The sequence below is a fragment of the Lissotriton vulgaris genome, chromosome 8, assembly GCF_964263255.1.
Source record: "Lissotriton vulgaris chromosome 8, aLisVul1.2, whole genome shotgun sequence".
Lineage (NCBI taxonomy): Eukaryota > Metazoa > Chordata > Amphibia > Caudata > Salamandridae > Lissotriton > Lissotriton vulgaris.
In genome coordinates, this window is record NC_141696.1 from 1,564,280,904 (window position 1) to 1,564,308,104 (window position 27,201).

The 27,201-nt window shown below is 50.2% G+C and overlaps 2 protein-coding genes across 2 annotated transcripts in view; one reads left to right on the forward strand and one right to left on the reverse strand.

The window, feature by feature from the left end:
* The window catches only part of GDAP2 (ganglioside induced differentiation associated protein 2), a 305,146-nt gene extending 281,001 nt beyond the window's left edge, over positions 1-24,145 (reverse strand). The window contains exon 1 of the mRNA XM_086935835.1: positions 22,733-24,145. The gene's annotated coding sequence lies outside the window, so the exon portion shown is untranslated. The remainder of the gene's footprint in view (positions 1-22,732) is intronic.
* Positions 24,146-24,430: 285 nt separating this feature from the next.
* The window catches only part of WDR3 (WD repeat domain 3), a 180,737-nt gene continuing 177,966 nt past the window's right edge, over positions 24,431-27,201 (forward strand). Inside the window, exon 1 of the mRNA XM_086935837.1 lies at positions 24,431-24,646. The gene's annotated coding sequence lies outside the window, so the exon portion shown is untranslated. The remainder of the gene's footprint in view (positions 24,647-27,201) is intronic.

A 27,201-nucleotide genomic window follows, 5' to 3' on the forward strand; every position in this document is an offset into this window, starting at 1 on the left:
TTACCCACCTGATCCTGAAGAATGTCAGTGGGCATTCGCCAAGCACGGGGACGGCAGTTCGATCAGCCCACTGCGCCATGCATGTCACTGGCTTTTGTAGTTTGGTTTGCCCTGTTCCCATCATGCACTGGGACAGGAAGAGACTAATTTGCATACAGCCAGGTTCTGAAACTGGGATGGTGCAGTGAGCTAAAAAACGGTGTTGGATCTAGCCCTGATCTCTTGACTGGGTGAGAGCTTTCTGCTTAATTCAGAGACTCTGTCCCTCACCACCCCTTGTTGTAAATATTTTTGTCCACCCTAAGCGTGGAAGGGTATTCTCAGATGTGAGACCCTTGCTCATTGCACCATCAGGATTCAAGCAAACCGGGCCGAAGACGGCTGTAATGCCAGAAACCGGTCCCCGGGAGCTTGTTTCCTTCCCAGTGTAAGAATTGGCTTTTGTAGTTTGGTTTGCCCTGTTCCCATCATGCACTGGGACAGGAAGAGACTAATTTGCATACAGCCAGGTTCTGAAACTGGGATGGTGCAGTGAGCTAAAAAACGGTGTTGGATCTAGCCCTGATCTCTTGACTGGGTGAGAGCTTTCTGCTTAATTCAGAGACTCTGTCCCTCACCACCCCTTGTTGTAAATATTTTTGTCCACCCTAAGCGTGGAAGGGTATTCTCAGATGTGAGACCCTTGCTCATTGCACCATCAGGATTCAAGCAAACCGGGCCGAAGACGGCTGTAATGCCAGAAACCGGTCCCCGGGAGCTTGTTTCCTTCCCAGTGTAAGAATTGGCTTTTGTAGTTTGGTTTGCCCTGTTCCCATCATGCACTGGGACAGGAAGAGACTAATTTGCATACAGCCAGGTTCTGAAACTGGGATGGTGCAGTGAGTTAAAAAACGGTGTTGGATCTAGCCCTGATCTCTTGACTGGGTGAGAGCTTTCTGCTTAATTCAGAGACTCTGTCCCTCACCACCCCTTGTTGTAAATATTTTTGTCCACCCTAAGCGTGGAAGGGTATTCTCAGATGTGAGACCCTTGCTCATTGCACCATCAGGATTCAAGCAAACCGGGCCGAAGACGGCTGTAATGCCAGAAACCGGTCCCCGGGAGCTTGTTTCCTTCCCAGTGTAAGAATTGGCTTTTGTAGTTTGGTTTGCCCTGTTCCCATCATGCACTGGGACAGGAAGAGACTAATTTGCATACAGCCAGGTTCTGAAACTGGGATGGTGCAGTGAGCTAAAAAACGGTGTTGGATCTAGCCCTGATCTCTTGACTGGGTGAGAGCTTTCTGCTTAATTCAGAGACTCTGTCCCTCACCACCCCTTGTTGTAAATATTTTTGTCCACCCTAAGCGTGGAAGGGTATTCTCAGATGTGAGACCCTTGCTCATTGCACCATCAGGATTCAAGCAAACCGGGCCGAAGACGGCTGTAATGCCAGAAACCGGTCCCCGGGAGCTTGTTTCCTTCCCAGTGTAAGAATTGGCTTTTGTAGTTTGGTTTGCCCTGTTCCCATCATGCACTGGGACAGGAAGAGACTAATTTGCATACAGCCAGGTTCTGAAACTGGGATGGTGCAGTGAGCTAAAAAACGGTGTTGGATCTAGCCCTGATCTCTTGACTGGGTGAGAGCTTTCTGCTTAATTCAGAGACTCTGTCCCTCACCACCCCTTGTTGTAAATATTTTTGTCCACCCTAAGCGTGGAAGGGTATTCTCAGATGTGAGACCCTTGCTCATTGCACCATCAGGATTCAAGCAAACCGGGCCGAAGACGGCTGTAATGCCAGAAACCGGTCCCCGGGAGCTTGTTTCCTTCCCAGTGTAAGAATTGGCTTTTGTAGTTTGGTTTGCCCTGTTCCCATCATGCACTGGGACAGGAAGAGACTAATTTGCATACAGCCAGGTTCTGAAACTGGGATGGTGCAGTGAGCTAAAAAACGGTGTTGGATCTAGCCCTGATCTCTTGACTGGGTGAGAGCTTTCTGCTTAATTCAGAGACTCTGTCCCTCACCACCCCTTGTTGTAAATATTTTTGTCCACCCTAAGCGTGGAAGGGTATTCTCAGATGTGAGACCCTTGCTCATTGCACCATCAGGATTCAAGCAAACCGGGCCGAAGACGGCTGTAATGCCAGAAACCGGTCCCCGGGAGCTTGTTTCCTTCCCAGTGTAAGAATTGGCTTTTGTAGTTTGGTTTGCCCTGTTCCCATCATGCACTGGGACAGGAAGAGACTAATTTGCATACAGCCAGGTTCTGAAACTGGGATGGTGCAGTGAGCTAAAAAACGGTGTTGGATCTAGCCCTGATCTCTTGACTGGGTGAGAGCTTTCTGCTTAATTCAGAGACTCTGTCCCTCACCACCCCTTGTTGTAAATATTTTTGTCCACCCTAAGCGTGGAAGGGTATTCTCAGATGTGAGACCCTTGCTCATTGCACCATCAGGATTCAAGCAAACCGGGCCGAAGACGGCTGTAATGCCAGAAACCGGTCCCCGGGAGCTTGTTTCCTTCCCAGTGTAAGAATTGGCTTTTGTAGTTTGGTTTGCCCTGTTCCCATCATGCACTGGGACAGGAAGAGACTAATTTGCATACAGCCAGGTTCTGAAACTGGGATGGTGCAGTGAGCTAAAAAACTGTGTTGGATCTAGCCCTGATCTCTTGACTGGGTGAGAGCTTTCTGCTTAATTCAGAGACTCTGTCCCTCACCACCCCTTGTTGTAAATATTTTTGTCCACCCTAAGCGTGGAAGGGTATTCTCAGATGTGAGACCCTTGCTCATTGCACCATCAGGATTCAAGCAAACCGGGCCGAAGACGGCTGTAATGCCAGAAACCGGTCCCCGGGAGCTTGTTTCCTTCCCAGTGTAAGAATTGGCTTTTGTAGTTTGGTTTGCCCTGTTCCCATCATGCACTGGGACAGGAAGAGACTAATTTGCATACAGCCAGGTTCTGAAACTGGGATGGTGCAGTGAGCTAAAAAACGGTGTTGGATCTAGCCCTGATCTCTTGACTGGGTGAGAGCTTTCTGCTTAATTCAGAGACTCTGTCCCTCACCACCCCTTGTTGTAAATATTTTTGTCCACCCTAAGCGTGGAAGGGTATTCTCAGATGTGAGACCCTTGCTCATTGCACCATCAGGATTCAAGCAAACCGGGCCGAAGACGGCTGTAATGCCAGAAACCGGTCCCCGGGAGCTTGTTTCCTTCCCAGTGTAAGAATTGGCTTTTGTAGTTTGGTTTGCCCTGTTCCCATCATGCACTGGGACAGGAAGAGACTAATTTGCATACAGCCAGGTTCTGAAACTGGGATGGTGCAGTGAGCTAAAAAACGGTGTTGGATCTAGCCCTGATCTCTTGACTGGGTGAGAGCTTTCTGCTTAATTCAGAGACTCTGTCCCTCACCACCCCTTGTTGTAAATATTTTTGTCCACCCTAAGCGTGGAAGGGTATTCTCAGATGTGAGACCCTTGCTCATTGCACCATCAGGATTCAAGCAAACCGGGCCGAAGACGGCTGTAATGCCAGAAACCGGTCCCCGGGAGCTTGTTTCCTTCCCAGTGTAAGAATTGGCTTTTGTAGTTTGGTTTGCCCTGTTCCCATCATGCACTGGGACAGGAAGAGACTAATTTGCATACAGCCAGGTTCTGAAACTGGGATGGTGCAGTGAGCTAAAAAACGGTGTTGGATCTAGCCCTGATCTCTTGACTGGGTGAGAGCTTTCTGCTTAATTCAGAGACTCTGTCCCTCACCACCCCTTGTTGTAAATATTTTTGTCCACCCTAAGCGTGGAAGGGTATTCTCAGATGTGAGACCCTTGCTCATTGCACCATCAGGATTCAAGCAAACCGGGCCGAAGACGGCTGTAATGCCAGAAACCGGTCCCCGGGAGCTTGTTTCCTTCCCAGTGTAAGAATTGGCTTTTGTAGTTTGGTTTGCCCTGTTCCCATCATGCACTGGGACAGGAAGAGACTAATTTGCATACAGCCAGGTTCTGAAACTGGGATGGTGCAGTGAGCTAAAAAACGGTGTTGGATCTAGCCCTGATCTCTTGACTGGGTGAGAGCTTTCTGCTTAATTCAGAGACTCTGTCCCTCACCACCCCTTGTTGTAAATATGCATGTCACTGGGGCGTGGTCCGATAAGTATCGGGCCTGATGTGTAACCGTCAAGGTAAGAGACGGTGTGAGATTAGCCGCAAGAATGCGGTCCAATCTGCTATGGGTACCATGTGTCGGAGTATAACACGTGTAGAGCTTCTGGACAGGATGACAAGTTCGCCACAAGTCTAGTGCCCCAAGATTGTGCATTACTTCTCGAAGACGCGCCGTCATACGGGGCTTAGTGCCCGATCGGGGTGGGTGACGGTCCAACTCAGGATGCAACACGCAGTTAAAGTCCCCAAACCAGAGGAGGGGTGCATCCAAATCTGAAGCTACAAGATCTTGAATTTGAGAGAAGAAGGCCGGATCATCGGTGTTTGGTGCATAGGTGTTAAGGAGCAGGAGTTCCTGGTCATTTAGTCTAAGCCGCACTAATAGATACCGGCCATCAACGTCCGCTTCAATATACTGAACAGCGCAAGGAATCCCCGGGGCCACACAAATGAGGACCCCCCTGGCATATGTGGAGAAGGAGGAATGGAAGATCTGACCTCTCCATTTCTTGGACAGTCGCTGCGCGCCATCGTCGTCTAGATGGGTCTCTTGTAAACAGGCTACCGAGACCCCATGCCGTTTAAGGAAGGAGAGGACTCTGTGTCTCTTGGTGCAAGTACCCAAACCACACACATTCCAAGTTAAGTATTTAAAACCCATGGTCGATGATTACGCCCATCCGGGCCACAGTATATGTACAATATGACCTGCCGCCACTCTGCCCCCACTCCAGTTAGACCGGAAGAGGTAACCCTGTCAGTGAGCCACACATAATTCTGATTCAATATGCATATGATGCCAGTAACAACTTCTTCATGAACCCAAGCCCACCCCACAAAAACCCCAGAACATGGAACTTTTGCAAAAACAGGTTCCCCACCCCCACCCACGAGCAAGAGGATAGCAACAAAGGAAACGCCACCCCGCCCTTCCCCTGCCAGTGCCAGGACGTACACAGCCACCCCATACAACTCACCACACACAACAAACCAAAGCCACCTACCCTCCCTCCCAGCTCCCTGAAAGACCCAATGGTCTTAAGACAGTTCCCTGGCATGTCTTCTTATATCAGCAAGTAGTACGGGCAACATGTTACTCAGGAAGAAAGTTGGCCCCTCCCTTCCATCTCGTACCTCAGGCCATAAGGGCGCAAGTCCTCTGCCATGGCCAGTAATCCAAAACCCCCAGTGTCAATGAGAAGCAGTGGTGGACTACCAAAGTTTCAATATGAGGTCCCCCAAATCAGAGGACAACAGTAAGCACAGCAATATACAACTCAAGTCAATAATTTACTCCAACCTTGGTTCAGAGAGGGCCGTCTCCGGGATCACCGGGGCTGTAGAGTCTGTGTCTAGCGGTGTTTCCTGCAAGATGTCTAGGACCAATATCTCACCAGGGACAGGGGCCCCAGGTTATCTCGGTCCCGCCCTCATCGGCAATGTTTCCATATGAATAGCACCATCCGCCCCCACTGTAACTCGAGTCTCAGGAGTACCACGGGATCCAGATCGGCGTCTTCCCCTACCTCAACGCTTCCTCTGTGGTCTGGTTCCCCAGGTTTCACGAGGGCCACCACGCTCACCTGGGGGCAGGTCATCTCCTTTAATCTCAAGCCACTCCCATACCTCCGCAGGTGTCTCGAAGAAGTGTGCACGGCCCTGGGAGAGCACTTTAAGTTTGGCGTGATATAAAAGCATGTACTGGAGTTTCATTTCACTGAGTTTTTGTTTAACTCCCAGGTAGGATTTTCTTTGTTCCTGCACCTGCTGGGTATAGTCAGGGTAAATTGACACGCGGCTGTTCTCAATTGTTAGGGACTCTGTTTCCTTTGCAGCTCTCAAAATACAGTCACGGTCCTTATAGTTCAGGATCTTTGCGATGAGGGCCCTAGGAGCTTCGCCTGGGCGCGGAGGGGGCACAAGGGCTCTATGTGCTCGTTCCACGATAAAGACATTGAACAAACCAGTCGGGCACAGGTGCGTGCGGATCCAAGTTTCTAGGAAGCGTTCAGCGTTTCCCGCCCCAATCGTTCCGGCACTCCCAGGACCCTTATGTTGCTTCGACGGGCCCTACCCTCCGCGTCCTCGGCACGTCTCTCCAATGCGCGGGTGGTAGATGTAAGTTGCGCAACTGATTTTTGTAAAGAGGCCACCTCACCCTGCAATTGGGTAATATTGCCCTCTACGTCTGAAACCTTGTCTGCCACCTTGCGGAGATCGGTCCGGAGTAGGTTTACATCTATAGAGACAGTCTATCTGTCGCTCCAGGGCAGAGTGGGATCCCTGAATAGCCTTCAAGATTTCGGCCCTAGACGGTTCCGCAGGACCTTCACTCCCGTCCTCGGGCCCCGTCTGACGTGTGATCCTCTGTGATGGCAGACGTGGAGTAGTATATTGTACAATGGTGTTAGGTTGGGAGGCTTTTGAGGATCGATCTTTGCGAGTCGCCATCGTGTGAGGTAGATATTGCGCCTATCCAACACGTTCCAGAGGGCTCTCCCTAGGCCCCGCCGGTCCGAGAAAGAGTGTGCGAGCAGGCCCAGGTCAGGGGTAGCAGGAACGATGAGGTCGCGTCAGGGCTCGCGGCAATCGCAGTGTGGGCAGTGTTCAAGGCAGGCCCGGCGACCCAACAGCAAGGATAGAATGGAGGCAGCGGGCTCCCGACCCCTTTCAATGTTGAGAGTCTAGTAGTGGTCAGAGTCCGGTGCTCGCCCAGATAATGAGGAGGGGAACGGCCGGTATGCCCATCAAGTCTCTCCACGGTGTTCCCCACACCTCAAGTCGGCAGTAGTTCGGCCCCCGGGGCTCCAGGAGCTCCCTCCCGGAAGAGCACACAGTCGCAGCCCAAGCTGTGGCAGAGGTCTCCCCCGGCCGCATGCACCCACAGCACCACCAAGGAATCGCCCGGGTACGCGGCCAAAATGGAGGGCGAGCGGGGGAGGGGTGCTAACGTGGTCGCGTCTCCCAAGGCGCCGCGTCCCGTGTCTCCTCCAGGGTATCAGGTCGCCAGTTCTGGGCGGGTCGCTCGCCGGTCGGCCTTACGTCTTAGGCCCAGACCGCGGCGTCGCGTAGATCAGCGCGGTGCCCCGAACGCCGACAGTGCCGCCGTCTCCGCTCACGGGCAAACCCCGGATCGCTCCTTTAACCCGGGGGTCCCAATCGAGTTAGGAAGGCTTCCAGCACGTTTTGCAAGCAATTTGACAGCCCAGGCAGGATTTTTTTGTAGGATTTGCGGGTCTTCGGGACGGAGCTGGTGGAGCTCACGTCCTGTCGGCCATGCTGCTTGGCCATGCCCCCTCAGTGTTACTTTATAGCACAATATAGACTTGCCACGTCACCTGAAGACTGACCCCATCTGGCTGTTTGTAGAGTCTGTAAAATCATCGTTTTCCCTCACTAGCTGCTTGTGGTGTGGTGTTTCTGGTAGCCCAGCGTTAAGATACCACTGGAGCGGCGTTAGTTGCTCGAAACAGGAGTAGATTAGGGAACCGAACGTTCTGGAAGCTGCAGGCCCGAAAAGTAACATATCTTCGTAATATTTTACACATGATATTTTTGAGGCACCGCTAAGGCTGTAACTCAGATCAGAGTATAATATCTTCTACACAGGCCCAGTTCACATCCCACCAGAAACGAAGCTGGTGCAAGGGAGACTCATTAGCACTTGAGTGAAAGGGCAGTGATGTGAAAACACCTGACACAGAGCTCTATGAAGGGTCTGCTGCAGGCGACAGCACACAAAACTTAAATCCCCTACATGGATAGATCAGGGATTTAAAAGTCAGACAGAATTATGAGGACTGTGGGGTCTTGGAGACCCCATATAACCCTTGCTGCCCATGTAAACTTTACCCTTTCGCTTCCCACTTGCTATTACATACCAAAGCCCTTTAGGGAGAATTTACTGAAGACAGGTCTGTTCCTTCAAACACGACAGTGAAATAGGTGTCGCCATTTCCCCTTAGATGGCCTTCTTGTACAAGAGAGTAGACCGATCCCATCACTATGCAAAGCTCCAGTTCTGATGCACTTCCGGTGCAGGTGTAAACTCTACCACTTCCTTCGTTCAAGGTGGCGAGTGCATAAAAACAATCCTGGAGGCTTCTGAAACCTAGCAGTGAACAGTGTCAGTAAGTAGACGACACTCTGTGGGGCAGCGGTGGCCTCACTTACGGCTACCAATCCCTAGCAGACGGCGAAGAGTGAGTTCACAGACAGACATCAGTCCCACAGCCACAGCTAACACCAGATTATTTGGCAGTTCCATTGAGCGGGAGTGGAAACAGTTCTTGAGCAGGTGTAGGTATGCGTGTCTGTATGTGTGGATTTATGCGTGTCTGTATGTTTGTGCGTATGTATGCATGGGTATGTGTGTATGTATGCATGTATGTATGCATGTATGTGTGTATCTATGCATGTATGCGTGTGTGTATACATGTATGTATGTATGCATGTATGGTGTATGTAGCATGTATGCCTGTATGTATGCATGCATGTATGCGTGTATGTATGCATGTATATGGTATTGCGGATGAAGAGAGGAGTCTTTAACTCTTTTCTAAATCAGAGCAGCCTTGGGGCGCTCCTGGTGGGTACGGTGATGCTCGTCCAGATCATTGGAGCAGAGATGACAAAGGCCTGTTGTCGTTTCTCCTCTTTATATTTCTTAGTCTCCAGTCTGAAGGTGTCCTGGTTGTGGGTGTGCACAGAGCCACCAGAGATGCTGAGCTTGTCTTCAGTCTAAAGGTGTCCTGGCTGTGGGTGTGTTGAGAGTCACCAGGGATGCTGAGCTTGTCTCCAGTCTGAAGGTGTCCTGGCTGTGGGTGTGTTGAGAACCACCAGAGATGCTGAGCTTGTCTCCAGTCTGAAGGTGTCCTGGCTGTGGGTGTGCACAGAGCCACCAGGGATGCTGAGCTTGTCTCCAGTCTGAAGGTGTCCTGGCTGTGGGTGTGCACAGAGCCACCAGGGATGCTGAGCTTGTCTCCAGTCTGAAGGTGTCCTGGCTGTGGGTGTGCACAGAACCACCAGGGTTGCTGAGCTGGTCTCCAGTCTGAAGGTGTCCTGGCTGTGGGTGTGCACAGAGCCACCAGGGATGCTGAGCTTGTCTCCAGTCTGAAGGTGTCCTGGCTGTGGGTGTGCACAGAGCCACCAGGGATGCTGAGCTTGTCTCCAGTCTGAAGGTGTCCTGGCTGTGGGTGTGCACAGAGCCACCAGGGATGCTGAGCTTGTCTCCAGTCTGAAGGTGTCCTGGCTGTGGGTGTGTTGAGAGCCACCAGGGATGCTGAGCTTGTCTCCAGTCTGAAGGTGTCCTGGCTGTGGGTGTGCACAGAACCACCAGGGTTGCTGAGCTGGTCTCCAGTCTGAAGGGGTCCTGGCTGTGGGTGTGCACAGAGCCATCAGGGATGCTGAGCTTATCTCCAGTCTGAAGGTGTCCTGGCTGTGGGTGTGCACAGAGCCACCAGGAATGCTGAGCTTGTCTCCAGTCTGAAGGTGTCCTGGCTGTGGGTGTGCACAGAGCCACCAGGGATGCTGAGCTTGTCTCCAGTCTGAAGGTGTCCTGGCTGTGCACAGAGCCACCAGGGTTGCTGAGCTGGTCTCCAGTCTCAAGGTGTCCTGGCTGTGGGTGTGCACAGAGCCACCAGGGATGCTGAGCTTGTCTCGAGTCTGAAGGTGTCCTGGCTGTGGGTGTGTTGAGAGCCACCAGGGATGCTGAGCTTGTCTCCAGTCTCAAGGTGTCCTGGCTGTGGGTGTGCACAGAGCCACCAGGGATGTTGAGCTTGTCTCCAGTCTGAAGGTGTCCTGGCTGTGGGTGTGTTGAGAACCACCAGAGATGCTGAGCTTGTCTCCAGTCTGAAGGTGTCCTGGCTGTGGGTGTGCACAGAGCCACCAGGGATGCTGAGCTTGTCTCCAGTCTGAAGGTGTCCTGGCTGTGGGTGTGCACAGAGCCACCAGGGATGCTTAGCTTGTCTCCAGTCTGAAGGTGTCCTGGCTGTGGGTGTGCACAGAACCACCAGGGTTGCTGAGCTGGTCTCCAGTCTGAAGGTGTCCTGGCTGTGGGTGTGCACAGAACCACCAGAGATGCTGAGCTTGTCTCCAGTCTGAAGGTGTCCTGGCTGTGGGTGTGCACAGAGCCACCAGGGATGTTGAGCTTGTCTCCAGTCTCAAGGTGTCCTGGCTGTGGGTGTGCACAGAGCCACCAGGGATGCTGAGCTTGTCTCGAGTCTGAAGGTGTCCTGGCTGTGGGTGTGTTGAGAGCCACCAGGGATGCTGAGCTTATCTCCAGTCTCAAGGTGTCCTGGCTGTGGGTGTGCACAGAGCCACCAGGGATGTTGAGCTTGTCTCCAGTCTCAAGGTGTCCTGGCTGTGGGTGTGTTGAGAACCACCAGAGATGCTGAGCTTGTCTCCAGTCTGAAGGTGTCCTGGCTGTGGGTGTGCACAGATCCACCAGGGATGCTGAGCTTGTCTCCAGTCTGAAGGTGTCCTGGCTGTGGGTGTGCACAGAGCCATCAGGGATGCTGAGCTTGTCTCCAGTCTGAAGGTGTCCTGGCTGTGGGTGTGCACAGACAGAACCACCAGGGATGCTGAGCGTGTCTCCAGTCTGAAGGTGTCCTGGCTGTGGGTGTGCACAGAGCCACCAGGGTTGCTGAGCTGGTCTCCAGTCTGAAGGTGTCCTGGCTGTGGGTGTGCACAGAGCCACCAGGGATGCTGAGCTTGTCTCCAGTCTGAAGGTGTCCTGGCTGTGGGTGTGCACAGAGCCACCAGAGATGCTGAGCTTGTCTCCAGTCTGAAGGTGTCCTGGGTGTGGGTGTGCACAGAGCCACCAGAGATGCTGAGCTTGTCTCCAGTCTGAAGGTGTCCTGGCTGTGGGTGTGTTGAGAACCACCAGAGATGCTGAGCTTGTCTCCAGTCTGAAGGTGTCCTGGCTGTGGGTGTGCACAGAGCCACCAGAGATGCTGAGCTTGTCTCCAGTCTGAAGGTGTCCTGGCTGTGGGTGTGCACAGAGCCACCAGGGATGCTGAGCTTGTCTCCAGTCTGAAGGTGTCCTGGCTGTTGGTGTGTTGAGAACCACCAGAGATGCTGAGCTTGTCTCCAGTCTGAAGGTGTCCTGGCTGTGGGTGTGCACAGAGCCACCAGAGATGCTGAGCTTGTCTCCAGTCTGAAGGTGTCCTGGCTGTGGGTGTGCACAGAGCCACCAGAGATGCTGAGCTTGTCTCCAGTCTGAAGGTGTCCTGGCTGTGGGTGTGCACAGAGCCACCAGGGATGCTGAGCTTGTCTCCAGTCTGAAGGTGTCCTGGCTGTGGGTGTGCACAGAGCCACCAGGGATGCTGAGCTTGTCTCCAGTCTGAAGGTGTCCTGGCTGTGGGTGTGCACAGAGCCACCAGAGATGCTGAGCTTGTCTCCAGTCTGAAGGTGTCCTGGGTGTGGGTGTGCACAGAGCCACCAGAGATGCTGAGCTTGTCTCCAGTCTGAAGGTGTCCTGGCTGTGGGTGTGCACAGAGCCACCAGGGATGCTGAGCTTGTCTCCAGTCTGAAGGTGTCCTGGCTGTGGGTGTGTTGAGAACCACCAGAGATGCTGAGCTTGTCTCCAGTCTGAAGGTGTCCTGGCTGTGGGTGTGCACAGAGCCACCAGAGATGCTGAGCTTGTCTCCAGTCTGAAGGTGTCCTGGCTGTGGGTGTGCACAGAGCCACCAGAGATGCTGAGCTTGTCTCCAGTCTGAAGGTGTCCTGGCTGTGGGTGTGCACAGAGCCACCAGGGATGCTGAGCTTGTCTCCAGTCTGAAGGTGTCCTGGCTGTGGGTGTGCACAGAGCCACCAGGGATGCTGAGCTTGTCTCCAGTCTGAAGGTGTCCTGGCTGTAGGTGTGCACAGAGCCACCAGAGATGCTGAGCTTGTCTCCAGTCTGAAGGTGTCCTGGCTGTGGGTGTGCACAGAGCCACCAGGGATGCTGAGCTTGTCTCCAGTCTGAAGGTGTCCTGGCTGTGGGTGTGCACAGAGCCACCAGGGATGCTGAGCTTGTCTCCAGTCTGAAGGTGTCCTGGCTGTGGGTGTGCACAGAGCCACCAGGGATGCTGAGCTTGTCTCCAGTCTGAAGGTGTCCTGGCTGTAGGTGTGCACAGAGCCACCAGAGATGCTGAGCTCGTCTCCAGTCTGAAGGTGTCCTGGCTGTGGGTGTGCACAGAGCCACCAGGGATGCTGAGCTTGTCTCCAGTCTGAAGGTGTCCTGGCTGTGGGTGTGCACAGAGCCACCAGGGATGCTGAGCTTGTCTCCAGTCTGAAGGTGTCCTGGGTGTGGGTGTGCACAGAGCCACCAGAGATGCTGAGCTTGTCTCCAGTCTGAAGGCGTCCTGGCTGTGGGTGTGCACAGAGCCACCAGAGATGCTGAGCTTGCTTGCAAGATAAGCGTGGGTGCTGCTTGTGATGGTGTTGCAAATGATGCCGTTGGTTTGGGCGATATAAATAGCTGGAAAAGGGGGGGGCTATGGAGTTCCTTCAGGATGGGGGTGATGTGATCATATTTCTTCTGGCATTGATGAGAGGTGCTGCAGCGTGTAGGATGCCCCTAAGGGGTGCCGCTGTGGGGTCTGGGAGGTCACGGAACAGGGCATTACACCCATCCAGATACGAGTGTACAGGGCTTGAAATGCAGTTCTGAAGTTGTTTCCTGGCAGAAAGATGGACTTTCTTTAGAGGAAAGAGCTGGTACCAGACGGTCCTTATTTTTCGGTCAATGTGTCCCTTGATCGAGAGGTTGGTGTCCAGGGTGAATGCAAGTGCTTCAGCATTTGAGGAGGGTTGGGATTCATAGTAGTCAAGACGCATGTCACCGAGCCAATTTTGCATTGCAACTAATTTGTTTGTCTTGGCAAACAAAAGGAATTCTATTTGGCTGCCTTGAGCTTCAGGAAAGCGCTGTACATCCAGGCTTGGTTGATGTGCAGGCAGTGTTTGAGGCGTTGAATGTCTGAAGCATTGGAGACTCAAGTAGCATTGTGGATCATCAGAGTATTGACGAAAGTTGATGCAGCTATCTGTGACCAGAGCACTAAGCAGCTCCGTGTAAAGGTTGAATGAGACAGTATGGAACCCTGGGGGACTCCACATGTGATGGGATCTTTTGTAAACTGGAGGTGCCGATGTGAACAGACTGGTGCCGGCTGGAAAGGTAGAAGGAGAACCGGTGAAGGACATAATCTTTGAATCCCGTACACTGCTCAAGGGTGCGTATAAAGGTGCGATGGTCACTGTGTCTGAGGCACCCAAGAGGTCCAACAATACCAGGAGGCAGGGGTCAGCGTCAATCTGTGGTCAGGAATAAACAGACTACGATGGGAAAGGTGGAGGTCTCCGTACTGCAGCATCATCTGAAGCCAGACTGGTGGTTGTGCAGGAGATGGTCAGCACGGATGTGATCTTTGAGTTGAATATAGACGGCTTTTTCAATGATCTTGCTGATGAACGGTAGATGAGTGATGGCCGGTTGCTGGCGAGGTCATCAGGGTCTGGTGCAGGTCTCCTTAAAAGTGGGATGAATTCACCTCTTGAGAGCTTCTGGGGAGAGGCCTTGGGTGAGAGGCTTGGACACTGATAAGCCGGGGTAAGAGAGCGTCCCCACAGAGAGTGTTGATGAAGGACGATGGTAAGACATCTTCATAAGAAGTGGCGTTGAGGGATTGGACTATGTCAGTCAGATCTGGGACAGGAATTTTTTTTTTTTAACTTTATTTTTTCAATTTTTTGAAAAATACAAAGCAAAGGGGACAAGGATCTTTGAAGGCTGACCATCGGGAGATTCTACAGGAAGGTACGGGTTGAGAGAAGAAGCAGGCTTGGCATCTTTGAGATGCTGTACGATCCGAGGTTGCCGGTACTGTACTCTTCTATAGCGTGAGAAATAGGTAGGTTTTTGTTTCAAGTGAGCTGTGGGCTGTGTTAGGGAATGGGGAGGGTGTTCCGGGGAGGCGCATTCCCAGTGAGTGTCGCAGTGGTAGGACTTGTTCCCAGATGGACCTCATAGAGCGGTGCATTGGAATAATCCACACTTCGTGTATCTTTTGTACAATTGCCATTTCACTTGATTGGATAATTGCATTTTCATCTTGGAGCTGCTTATAGAAATGAGTGCAGCCTTCGAAACACTGGACGCTGACGGAGTCAGAAAACATTACGATTGGTGGACAAGCAATTGTTGTTACGCCAAAAAATAAGATACTTCATATGTTCTGTTGAGTAAAACCCAATTTGAAGACCGGCATAAATCATAATCTGGATGTACAAAATAACAGGTTTACGTTTGAATTCAAGTACGTACACCTAAGCTTGCTTTCTGCTGAATGCAAAATTGAATATGTTTTGTGCAAACTATTTTACTCTGGGGCATAGAAAGAACATTGCAGCGGAGAGAAGGTCAATTTAATACAAATACATTACTTGTTGCATAACATTTTGGCACGTTGATTTGCATTAGAGGCACAATAAAATGTTTAACAAAAACAGGCGCAGGAGGCCCACCATGGAGATTATTTTCAGTGAAACTAAGTAAAGTGGAGAAAGAAAGCGGTGTGAGCTACAGGAGTTTAAAAAACACATATGTCCCCCTGAGAGAGAGCGGCCGCCCTTCGAATCCCTAGGATAGGAGTCTGGGTGGGCTCTCTAGGTCTCCTCGCTACAGAGAATCAGGATCTTTGATCCAAGTGGCGGTAATGCAGGAGGCAAAGAAACCCACATAACATGAGCACATGGAGGAAGGAAAGAGGAATGATGAACCCCCTGAGACATAGTGTATGAGAGTGGAGCCACTCTTCGTGTCCAAGGGATATGAATCCGGGTGGAACTCTACAGAGAATCAGGATGGAAGTAGTACTTAAAGGAAGAGGCGGTTCTACAGGAGCCCTGAAGTAACCCATATCCAATCAACATAACCTCATGGAGGGAGTGCTCATATACATGGGAATATAGGAGTAAAGCAAAGTCGCACCAGAGCGAGAGCGAAAGAGATTGGGGAAGATTCCCTGACCCTGCCAGATGCTGGATTCCAAACATCTCACTGCCACACACACCGGTCAGGCTCTGAGAAAGCAGAAAAGATGAGCGTCTTGTGATTTCACTCTAAGCCATGCCAACGTGGGCTACTGGAAGACCCTACACCAGCCACAAGAAGGGACTCATGAACAGGGGCATCTCTGCAGATCCAAGGGGCCTCGTCGTGAGCCCCTTGGAAGCACTTGGTTGTTCAGTCTGTTACGTAGGAAAATAAAAGACGGAGAATTCAAAAGAAAGTTGGCTGAAGCAGGAATGCAGGCGGTGTCACATGCTAGGGTTGGCTTCAGAGCTCTGAATCTCACAGGCGTCTACAAGTGAGATACCACAAGTTTGGGGATAAAGCCTGCATAAAAAGCAAGGAAGGGCTGCACAAAGGAACATCTGTTCAGAAGCTTGCAGAATGCACCCAGGGATAAACAAGCATTGGGAATGCCAAGGGGGAGGCGGGGGCTTATAAATGAAAGCACCTTTGTGTTGGTTACGGGTTGGGGCACTCAATTCATCAAACGTGCACTCTGGCGTTTCTCTTGGCACTCATGCATTCATTCATTCACCCTTTGACACAACCAAAGAAAAACACACCGCAAACTCAACAACACGTGCAAAATAATTTAAACGAATACAAGTGGGAAAAGAAAGCATGCTGATGTTTAAACACAGTGGCCATATGCTGTCAATATCAAAGCCAAATAGCTCAGCAGGTGTCCATCTTGCAGAGGTTCTGCACATAGTCTATTGCGGTTTTAAAATTCCAAATCACCCACCACATCTAGAACCAACACGTTGTCCATCTTGGAAGGGCTAGACACTGATACACTGTCGACAACAGAATTCATGGATTGTCTCCTGCTTTAGAGCACTTGGCCACATGGGTGTGGAGCATTGCTGATGAAATGAGAGGCAAGCAAGCACCCTGCTAGGCTCGGCCAGGAGAGCTGCTCCGTCCTCTTAGGAAAAGTACAATAAAAAGAGGAGAAGACACAGAAACAAAAGGAGAACTATAAAAGGAGCAAAGGAGCCTGCACTTACAAGCAAGCACACTCATGTTCAAGTGGGTGTGCACAAGTGATCAACAAATGCTGTCAGTCAGAGGGCAGGAGACGCGAGGACTGATGGGTGAACAGTTACCCCATGCAGTACACCAACCTGGATGGCAGCAGAGTGTAAATGACAGACCGACCAATGGCAGAAGAGAGCGGACCCAAAGGCCATCTATGTATCTATATGGATATAAAGTTCCACATATTAATGTATGTATTATTTAATGTATTTTTTATTGCAAGATCCTGGCAAACAACTAAGAATTGCTGCAGTTAAAATGTTCAACCCCCTAGGGTTTGTGGGAGGTGGGAACCCACTCGAAAACTGTGAATAATACCTATTGGTAGGGAGAGATTAATCCACCTTTAAATGCTGCGGTTAATGAAGATGCAGGGTCGCCAGTAGTAAGGTGAAACAGGATCAGGTGTATTCATAAGGTAGGAGTCTCAGGGTACAGATAAAGTAGATAAGAAGGAAGCCCCACTGACACTATCAAACCATGAACACACCAGCATTCTAGTCACACCACAGTCACTCTGGCTGGGCAGCGGGCACAGACCACTAGGAGGAGAATGCACGGCAGAGAAGAAGATACCACACGTCCACTGACTAACAGGTGCTTTTCAAAATAAAGATGTCAAGCCTAATGCCCTTATGGTAATATTTCACAACAATCAGACCTATACCGTATACAGTTATTTTGTCACCACAACCAACTGAAACTTACTATGGGGAGAGGATGTAGCATAAAGACCGGACCTGCCGACTACAGAGATGGGAGAACCAGGTTCGTGTCTCGATGTTGGCTCAATATCCTGTGATTCTGGGCAACTCACTTTATGTCCCTGGGGCTACAGTTCAGCGCCTTGAGACCCTAACGGCTGATTTACCACGCTTTGGATTTATTTATTTACTGTACTGTTATCTTGCTCACAAGGCAACCATCAGGCACTGAGTCATCAAATTACAAATCTACAGTTGACAAAGCACAATACTATCTCTGCCAAGAGAAGAGAGACTAGTAAGGATGGCTGCAGTGCACATCTTCCATCCCCAGTCAATCACACCAGAAACCTGGACTACTGCGGTAATCTGTGAGATTCAATGTAACAAAATACCTGGACTACAGGCTTTTACACAATGTCATAACTAGGGCTCACCGTTTTATGTTTTTCTTTTTACATTTCAGTGTGTATTTATCCTAATTTTTGCAAATGTATCTGCGTTTATCCATATTTATTTTAAGTTTTGAGAAAAAAAGAAATTGACAGTAGTGTATTTCCGCATTTATTTAACCAATGAATATACACTTATATTTGAATACCTTTCAGGTGAAATAGAAAGGAAACAAACAACGAAAATCATGCACATTTACAGCTGTTTAAGCCTCAATAGGCAACTTTTTAGCCATTTTATTAAGTCAAAGTCTACCCGACAGTGCAGCGCTGGGACGCTCCCGGGCAGCCATGCGCTTTATAAATCCTTTTTCATTTCATTTCATTTCATTCATTTTATTTCATTTCAGCTGCCTGGATGCTAAAGCATTCTTGTGGACATTCTGAACACGGACCTAAAAATGCATTTTGCTCATTGTTTACCATCGGCCTTGTGGTTTGTAATTCATTCACACTTGTTTCCCTTCTATTTGCTGACTTTATTCATTTTAGCCTGCAAAGCAGGTCTTTGTCCCTCCGCGAAGCATACCCTGTTTACTGTATTCTTCTACAAGTGCTCACTTTCTGTAAACAGGCCCCTAAATGTTGTTCTCGTCTTTTCACATTTGCTGTGCATTCAAAAAACAAAGGTACAATGTCAGGTACAATGTCAGGCTCTGTTTTACAGGCAGCTTGGTGTTTACTTTTTTATCCTGGACTTCAAAGCGAGAGGGTTTCTGTTACAATCAGGGAGGTGTGAAAGTAAAGGACTCTTTTCTAGCACACAACAACAATTGTTATGTTAATGTTAATAGAATGTATACAGCGCACAAATACCCTCAGATGTCTTGGCACTAATTAAATTAAATGTCTGTAAATGAACTGTGCAAACATATCAGACTTAGGAAAGCACAAATTAAGTACTTATTTGAGTAATTTTGAGATATGCTGCAAACAAATATTTTAATTCCATCAGAAGAAATCAATACACTAGGTGATACCATTTCCACGCATTGTTTGACTGAAGTATAGTTTTATCAGCAAAACTGTAGGTCTGTGCAAATGTAATGTCCTTTTCGATTGAAAATATGTTGTTTGTAAAGGCGGTGCACTACCACATTGTGCACACTCTAGAACAATCTACTCCTCTTTAGTTCACTCCACGTCCCTCCTCTCCATTCTATGCTACTCCAGTCTACGCCCCTACTCCACTCTAGGTCACTCCACATTACTCTGCGCCACTCCACTCTACTACACTGCACGAAACACACTATGCCACTCCACTCTACTACACTGCACAACACACTATGCCACTCCTTGCCACTCTATGCTACTGCACTCTACAACACTCCATTCTGAGCGACTACATGTCACTTTACAACACTATACGCACCTCTACTCTTTGATACTCCACTCTAAGCCACTGTATGCCACACCACGATACTCCACGGTATGCCACTCCACTCTACGACAATTTACTCCAATCTACGTCATGCCACTCTACATAACTCTACGTCACTCCACAACACTTTACTGCACTCTACACACTCCACTCTATGACACCCCTCTCCACACTACAGCACTCTCCTCTATGCCACTAACTTTTAACCATGCTGAACAGCAGCTACACTGGTATTCAACATTGCTAAAACACACTGGAAAGCCAATAACTCTTGCATAGGTGAGTGAGGCTTCTTGGCTTTACCAATGCATTTTTTGGGTGTTCGTACTCTTTTATGTCAATCCGCACAGCTATTGACCTGGATATCAGATTGATAACATTTAGAATAAGTCAATTACCAATTTCTGTTGTCATCCATATTTAAAAATACAGACTGGAACAAAAATAGTATTCAGTCTGTATTTATCTGCAAAAATCAGTAAAACCAGACAACTGGAAGCCTTAGTAATAACACATGTTTTTCACAATAAGTAGGTCAGGCCTAAGAGCTTTGTCATAACTTTTCAGAATAAACAGATCAGACTTATGGAATAACTTAAGATTGAACCCATAAGAAGGATACCATTGGCAGACTGAGTGACCCTGGCAAACGCACCCATCCTGCCCCAATACACTAAATCTTGTCTGGGAGGTAATCACAACTCCCTGTGACAGGATGCCTATTGTTCTGCCTCCCCTGCTTGAGCTTGGCTCAAGCAGCAGGAGGGCAGAAATGTGTCTCTGGTCGGCAGCAACCATTTTGTACTGTCCAGGTCAAGAAGGCTGGTACCGGCCTATGAAGATGTGATTGTATTGATGTTGTTTGAAAAAACTCCAATAAAAATATTTTTTTTTAAAAGAAGGCTGGTACCAAGAACACTGCGACCTAACGGAGGGTTCTTCCAGTGCTTGGAATCATACCTCCCACTCAGTTTACAGTGTGGAGGTATGATTCCAATATGTTTGATATCAAACATGATAGGATCCGTTGCAGCCAGTTTCGAGATGGTCATCGCGTAATTACACAGTGCCCCTCTAGATAGTAGATGGCTACTTCACTTACAACCCGGGAGAATGGAATATGTAGGCTGCAGGGGTGTCCTGCTCGTGCAGGGGCACCCTCATACTTTTACTTCACTTATAACCCAGGAGAATGGACTCTGTAGGCTGCAGGGGTGTCCTGCTCGTGCAGGGGCACCCTCATACTTTGAACTAAGCACCCCAGATATAGGAAACCTATATCTGTAGTAAGTGGTGCTACACCAGCGTACACAGGCTGCAATGGCAGGCCAGTAGTGACAGTTTGAATGGTCTGCCATGGGTGGCATAAAGTAATACTTCATTCAGCCCATGGGGGACCTCTGGGTTAGCTATGCCCTGGGTACCTTATTAACATATACCAGGGACTGATAAGGGTACCCCAGTAGCTAGTCTGGGATGTACCCAAGTACTGAACATACTAATTTAATTGAGAAAGCAGATAGACTTGGGTCCTGATAAGTAGGATCCCAGTCAGATTAGTCAGTAACAGCTTAGCACCAGGCAGAAAGTGGGGGTAACCATAAAAGCAGATCCTACTTTCCAACAGGTAGCATCATTTTGTAGATGCGCCCCTACAATTTGACAGATGCCCTATTTTTCCAAATGTTATTTGCTGATCCAAAACAAATGTGGGAAAGTATTTTTTGAAGCCATGAGGAGGGGGGGCGGGGGGCAATGTGCGACGTAGGAGGAGAAACAACGGGTGACAGAAGGATGGCACGGATGAACAAAGAGGTACGGAAGAAACACGGAGAGCAAATGTGGGGAGGAGAAACTATGGTGATAGAGCAATTTGGAGCAGTCGGGGAGAAGAACACGAGCAAGAAAGCAAAGGGGTACATAACATTAAGTTCAATATGGGGGGTTTCAGAAAGAAACACACAGGAGACAGCATGCGATATGGAGTGAGTACATGGAGTGGAGAGAGTACTCGAAGGAGACGGCTGTAAAATGCATGCACCTGAGAAGGGCTTAACCAAAAATAAAAAGTAGTGCTTGAAAAGTAAGCAATGAAAGCATAGAAGCCAGTCAATGAAAAGAGATGGTAAACAGGCTATGCTCCATGGGAGGGGCATACACAAGATTGACACAAGAAGCTGCCAAAGTGAGAATGACAGGGATGACAACCAATCATAAACGATGGGCAAGCTCCAAGCCCTTACATGTTCTGGGTAAGCCTACAATACGTCTTTCACAAAGTAGGCTTGACCTAAAAAAAATATCTAGCCCCTCTTAACGGTTTCAAAACTAACCTCTGTGTTAGGTCTCTTGATTTATCGACAGCAGGAAGCCTACAGTGCATCGGTCCGAACAGCTTTCCAAAGGAACGACAATGGTTATAGTAACATGAACAAACTTCACCAACCTATGGTACTGCCCGGACAGGCTAGTACCTTTTATTTCAGCAACATGCTCAACTAAAGCAAGATCAGATGTGCCTGAAGCCGTCACAATATAAAACTAAACCTTCTCCAAATAGGAGTATCTATGGCCTCTAGACTCTCTCTTTCACCTTTGGACACCCTCATCCCTGAACTGCTGCGTCAAGATTGTTGCAACGCGATCCAGGCGCTTTTCTACTGCTCACGCACAATGAATAGCAAGCGCTTACCATAAAGGACACACTCGACTGTGAGCCACTCTGCCAATTACCCAAGCTTTGACTTGTATGTTCCTGTAACAAACTACCAGTCCACACAACTGGTGTCTGCGCGCTACACTAATGCCAATGAAAAGGAAATAGGCCATGTTGTTTGAGAACCTGGTTGAAATCACCACGGTTATTTACTGCCTTCAGTCCTCACTCTGTTCAGTTAGTGTGGCCACAAAGACACAGGCCACTAGGAGAGTGGAAGGGACTTTGGCTCTAGCCTGTGGAGCACATTCACCTCATCTGGTTCCTACCAACTGACGAGTGTTTCCTTGACAGTTGGCGCTGGCTATAAAACCCCAGCTGTTGACTTGGCTTTCAAATACAAGATTTACTCCATTTGTTTGGTTTATTATTGAATTGTAAATGACAGCGTTACCCTTGAGCTATGTACACGCATTAACTCTGAATGCAAACATGGATGATGAAGTGGTTGTCTATCCGCCAAGAAAGGTTTGCATCTCCTTGGAGAAGGCTGCCTTTCTGCAAGACTTGGGAACAAATTCCCCTCTGAGGCACGTGCACTATGAACATTATGGACCGTAGTCAAAGTTTGGGGGTCAGGGAAAAATGTCTGATTTATGGAGGGAACAATAACTCTGGAGAGTTCCCACATGGAGTGGTCCTTATTGCACTAACCGATGGTGGAGGAACCTCCAGCCATAGATTCAGGGCTCGAGTCGGGGTCCCATGCAGGTGGACGGCGTCACCCACTTATTTTACTGGGAGCTCAATAACTGGAGCAAATGGAGCCACACATTCACTCTTTGGCCTCTCTGGGGCGAGATCGTAGCTTATTAAAAACGCTGCTCACGCGCTGGCTTCTCTTATGCAATAATATCTAAGGGGTGAGTGAGGTGAGGCAATGAGTGATGGTGCAAGCCACCTTTCGTAACCTCACTTCCTGTTGTGACATCAGCGTCCCCCCCACTTCTTTATTTTTAGGACTTGTGCCCTGCATAGATTCAAGTAGATTTACAATTTTTCCATGAAAGTGTATGAGTGCTTAAGGCCACCACACTCTAGCGGTGATCCACACCAGTGATCAGTGTTTCCTGTTTCCCTGTAGGCAAGTATACATTGACACAACTACAACGTGGTTACTTCACAATCAAAACGCCGACCAGCTACTGGTGCACAAATGGATCTCGATCATGGCATTGTATCTCTTATAAAGATAAAAATGTGTTTAGGTTAATCGGTCTTAAAAAGGTACGTACCTTTCGCTTTGCTTGGTATTCCCCAATGCTGTCAGGCAAACCCCATTGGCGCTAGGTTATTGCTGCTCGAGTCAGTGTCCTCTTCCCACATCCATAGAAATAGGTAAGGTGATAGCTGGTGATCCGTAGTTAGCGAATTATGGAGGGGGGTGAGGAGATGAAGCCTTTCGCCTCCTCCGGAAGCCAGAACGATGATGCTGTGGGGTTTGCTGTATGTCCTCCTTTTCCCCTGCCTGAACTTTACTTTAAGAGGGTGTTTCCTCCCATTTGTGGAAGTGACCCCAGGTCGCCCAGCTCTGGTTCTGCAGTAAACATACAGCACTTCAGACACTTCCTGGGAGCCTCCACTCGGCACCAGTACCTCACCTGTGGCCCTGCCTCTAAATACACCTATCTGCCAGACCTGGCCCGCCTGGGATCACACCTGCCTGTCCTGTAGGCTGCCTCCCTGCCCTCTCTTCTCTGGAGCTGTCTGTGCGTGCATCTATCCTGCTGCTGGCCCCCCTTGTGAACCAGTGCGCCCTGATGCCTTTCTCGGGGGGCTTGAACCCTCAGTGCACTGTGACCTGTCACCCCACACCTGGTGCTCTGCTCGTCTATGTTCACACTGTGTCAGTGCTCTGCCGTGTTCTGGTTTTTCCTGCTTTAACCCAGTGTCGCTGACTCTATAGAAGTACCTACAGCATGTTGCAAGCTTCTTACTTGATACTCCACGTGCACGTCTCAGTCCTTCTGCCTGGCTGTCTGGGCACTCACCTCTGCCTGGCTGATCTCTCTCTCTGCCTGGCTGCTCTCTCCCCTCTGCCTGGCTGATCTCTCTCCCCTCTGCCTGGCTGATCTCTCTCACCTCTGCCTGGCTGATCTCTCTCCCCTCTGCCTGGCTGATCTCTCTCTCTCTGCCTGGCTGATCTCTGTCACCTCTGCCTGGCTGATCTCTCTCTCTGCCTGGCTGCTCTCTCTCTCTCTCTGCCTGGCTGTCTGATCACTCTCTTTCCTCTGCCTGGCCCTCTGTGGCTCTCTGTTCCCTGCTTGCAGCTCTCAGGCTGGCTGTTGCCTGCTCCCCTCTGCTTGTGACCCTGTCTGTGCTGCTGAGTGTCTGCTGCCCCAGCCCTTGTGCCCCTGCTCGGGTCTCAGGGTGCCTCTGCCCTCCTGTACTTGCCTCTCCCACGAGCTCTGCTCTCCCTGCCTATGTCCCAGGCTTCCAGTGCCCCTGCCTCTCCCCCAGGCTCCCTGCTCTCCCGCCTGTCCTGAGCCCACAGCTACCTTCCCTCCGGAGCCTCCCAGCCGCTCCCTGCCCCGCAGCCCGCTCCCTGCCCCGCAGCGGTCTCTTCAGCCCGCACACTGTCTGCAGCTCAGGGCACATCAGCTGACCCAGCCTGACAACCGGAAGTAGTGCGCGCCCCCTGACCCAGCGGCGCGGGCACGCAGAGGAGGGGCGCGTGCGTTCCAAGCCTCGCTCCTGCTCGACGAGCGAGAGGAGTTCTACCGTACTATGGAGAAGTGCGTGACACAAATGCCACTATTTGTCGGGCATTATTTGCAGCACACTTCTTGCGGTGCGGACGTTTTTATGCCGGGAATTTACTAGCCCGGGCTTCCAACTATTTTTCGTTTATTCACATTACACTTTTAATTTAACGCCAGCATTGCAACATGGCGGGCAATACCGTACAGCGGCGGCGCGGCTCGCTGATCCCTCGATACGATATCCCAAGGCAAGATGGCCGAAGCTACGTGACCATTTGCGATAGTCTGCACGGGACCTGTTGTGCCTGTTCCATCATGGCCGCCGTTCTGTCTATGGACGCCCAGTATTCCAATCCAACATGTCCGCCTTGGTGCCGCTCGCCTCCTCCCTGGCCGTCTCTATGGTCGGCAGCGTGTGACTGGTGAACGGTGCTGGAGCCGGCTGGGGTGAGTGGGGCCCGCGAGGGGGGGCAGGGGTGAGAGGGACCGGGAGGAGCTGCAGGAGCCTGCTGCTGGGCACCGAGACTGTCACCGTGCCTGGTGCTTCCAGGCAGGGGTTTGTAAAAGGCATTGTTTGGATAGCACTGACTTGTAGGGGTGAATCAAAACATGAGCCCCCTTCACCCCCGGGGGAGCCAGCAGCAGGAGGCCCTGCCTGAGGGTGCGACAAGCATCGCAGAGTCACAGACAAAACATGCACCAGGCTCTCATGCTGGACAGCAGGAGAGACAGACTCACAGACAGGACAGGCACCCTTGATTGACAGCAGGAGAGACAGACTCACAGACAAGATATGCACCTATGGGGGACAGCAGGAGAGACAGACTCACAGACAGGACATGCACCCATGGGGGACAGCAGGAGAGACAGACTCACAGACTGGACATGCACCCATGATTGACAGCAGGAGAGACAGACTCACAGACAAGATATGCGCCTATGGGGGACAGCAGGAGAGACAGACTCACAGACTGGACATGCACCCATGATTGACAGCAGGAGAGACAGACTCACAGACAAGATATGCGCCTATGGGGGACAGCAGGAGCGACAGACTCACAGACAGGACATTGTACCCATGGGGGACAGCAGGAGAGACAGACTCACAGACAGGACATGCACCCATGATTGACAGCAGGAGAGACAGACTCACAGACAAGACAGGCACCCTTGATTGACAGCAGGAGAGACATATTCACAGACAAGATATGCGCCTATGGGGGACAGCAGGAGAGACAGACTCACAGACAGGACATGCACCCATGGGGGACAGCAGGAGAGACAGACTCACAGACAGGACATGCACCCATGATTGACAGCAGGAGAGACAGACTCACAGACAAGATATGCACCTATGGGGGACAGCAGGAGAGACAGACTCACAGACAAGACATGCACCCATGATTGACAGCAGGAGAGACAGACTCACAGACAAGATATGCACCTATGGGGGACAGCAGGAGAGACAGACTCACAGACAGGACATGCACCCATGGGGGACAGCAGGAGAGGCAGACTCACAGACAAGATATGCGCCTATGGGGGACAGCAGGAGAGACAGACTCACAGACAGGACATGCACCCATGGGGGACAGCAGGAAAGGCAGACTCACAGACGGGACATGCACCAGGCTCCTACGATAGACAGCAGGAGAGACAGACTAACATACAGGACATAAGTCCAAAGAGCATGCACCAGCCTCCCATGGTGGACAGGAGGAGAGACCAACTCACAGACAGGACATGTGTATCTAAAAAGCATGCAACAGGCACCCAGACAGGACAATGATAATGCCAGTTGTCTTTAATTCTTCCTTTTGTCAATAATTATTTTATTACACTAGTAACAAGCTTATATAACAATTGAACATCATTTAATTTTATACTGCCCTGAGGGAGATCTACCCTCTTTCTCACTAGAGGGTCGAAACTTCAACTTATGTCAGTAGACTGTTGGGATACCATCCGCCTGGTTGGAGAAAGGCCACCCTACATGGATAAGGGGAAAGTGCACTAGAGCCTTTAACTCCCCATTTTAAGCTGTCGAGTTTTTAACCTCACGTCTATGCATACAGTGATCATGCATGTGTGCTGGGCATTTCTATGATGTGGAAAAAGACCCTGAACGGATGGGCACACACAAGTGCACCTCACAGTTTTATGAGCAAGGATATTATAATCTCCTTGGGTGATAGAGCCCTGCAATGGTGGGAAGTCAGCTCAATGACTATAGTGCAGAACAGCCTCCCCCCGTTCCCTGCTTCGGAAGTGCAGCTTGCTGACCTCTCCCATCTTCATAATTGATCCACCAGTCCTTTATAACCAGGTCGTTTGTCCAGCCATAAGAGGAGTGGCTGTTTCACATGAAGGTTCTGCAGACTTGTGCACACGTTGCCTGTGTGAAGATTGCATGAGGAGAGTGAGACAGTGTTGTGGTTTTGTATAGCTCACAACTCACCGAGAAGGGTATCCTGGCACTGAAGCAGAAGCTGTATGGGTCGAGCCTGGTCTAGATAAAGAGCCAAGTCCATAGTTTCTTGCAGACTTCAAGAACTGAGGAGGAGGCTTTGAGGGGCATGTTGTTCCAGCGTTTAGGAGCGAGGTGGAAGGTTCGATCGCCTGATCTGGTTCGCCTTATGCTGGGAGTGTGAGCAAGCAGGAGTCCAACTGAGAGAAGATGGCTGGAATGTTTGTGAAGGTTTATGCATTTCTTGAGCTATGTGGGGCTATTGTATGTGTGTGTGGGATGTTTGAAGAGTGCCGTTTGCGCATTGGGAGCCAGTGGAGCTCTTTGAGGTGCAGGGGCTGTGCGTTCAGGGTGGGAGATTGGGGTGAACATGGCTGCTGAGGTTTGTATGGTTCGGAGTCTTCTGGTCAGTTGAGTGTTGATTCCAGCATAGAGTATGTTGCCATAGTCAAGCTTGCTGCTGAGAAGTACTTTGGTGATGCTTCATTGAGTTAGTGTGGAGCCATTTGAAGACTTTCTTGAGCATTTTGACTGT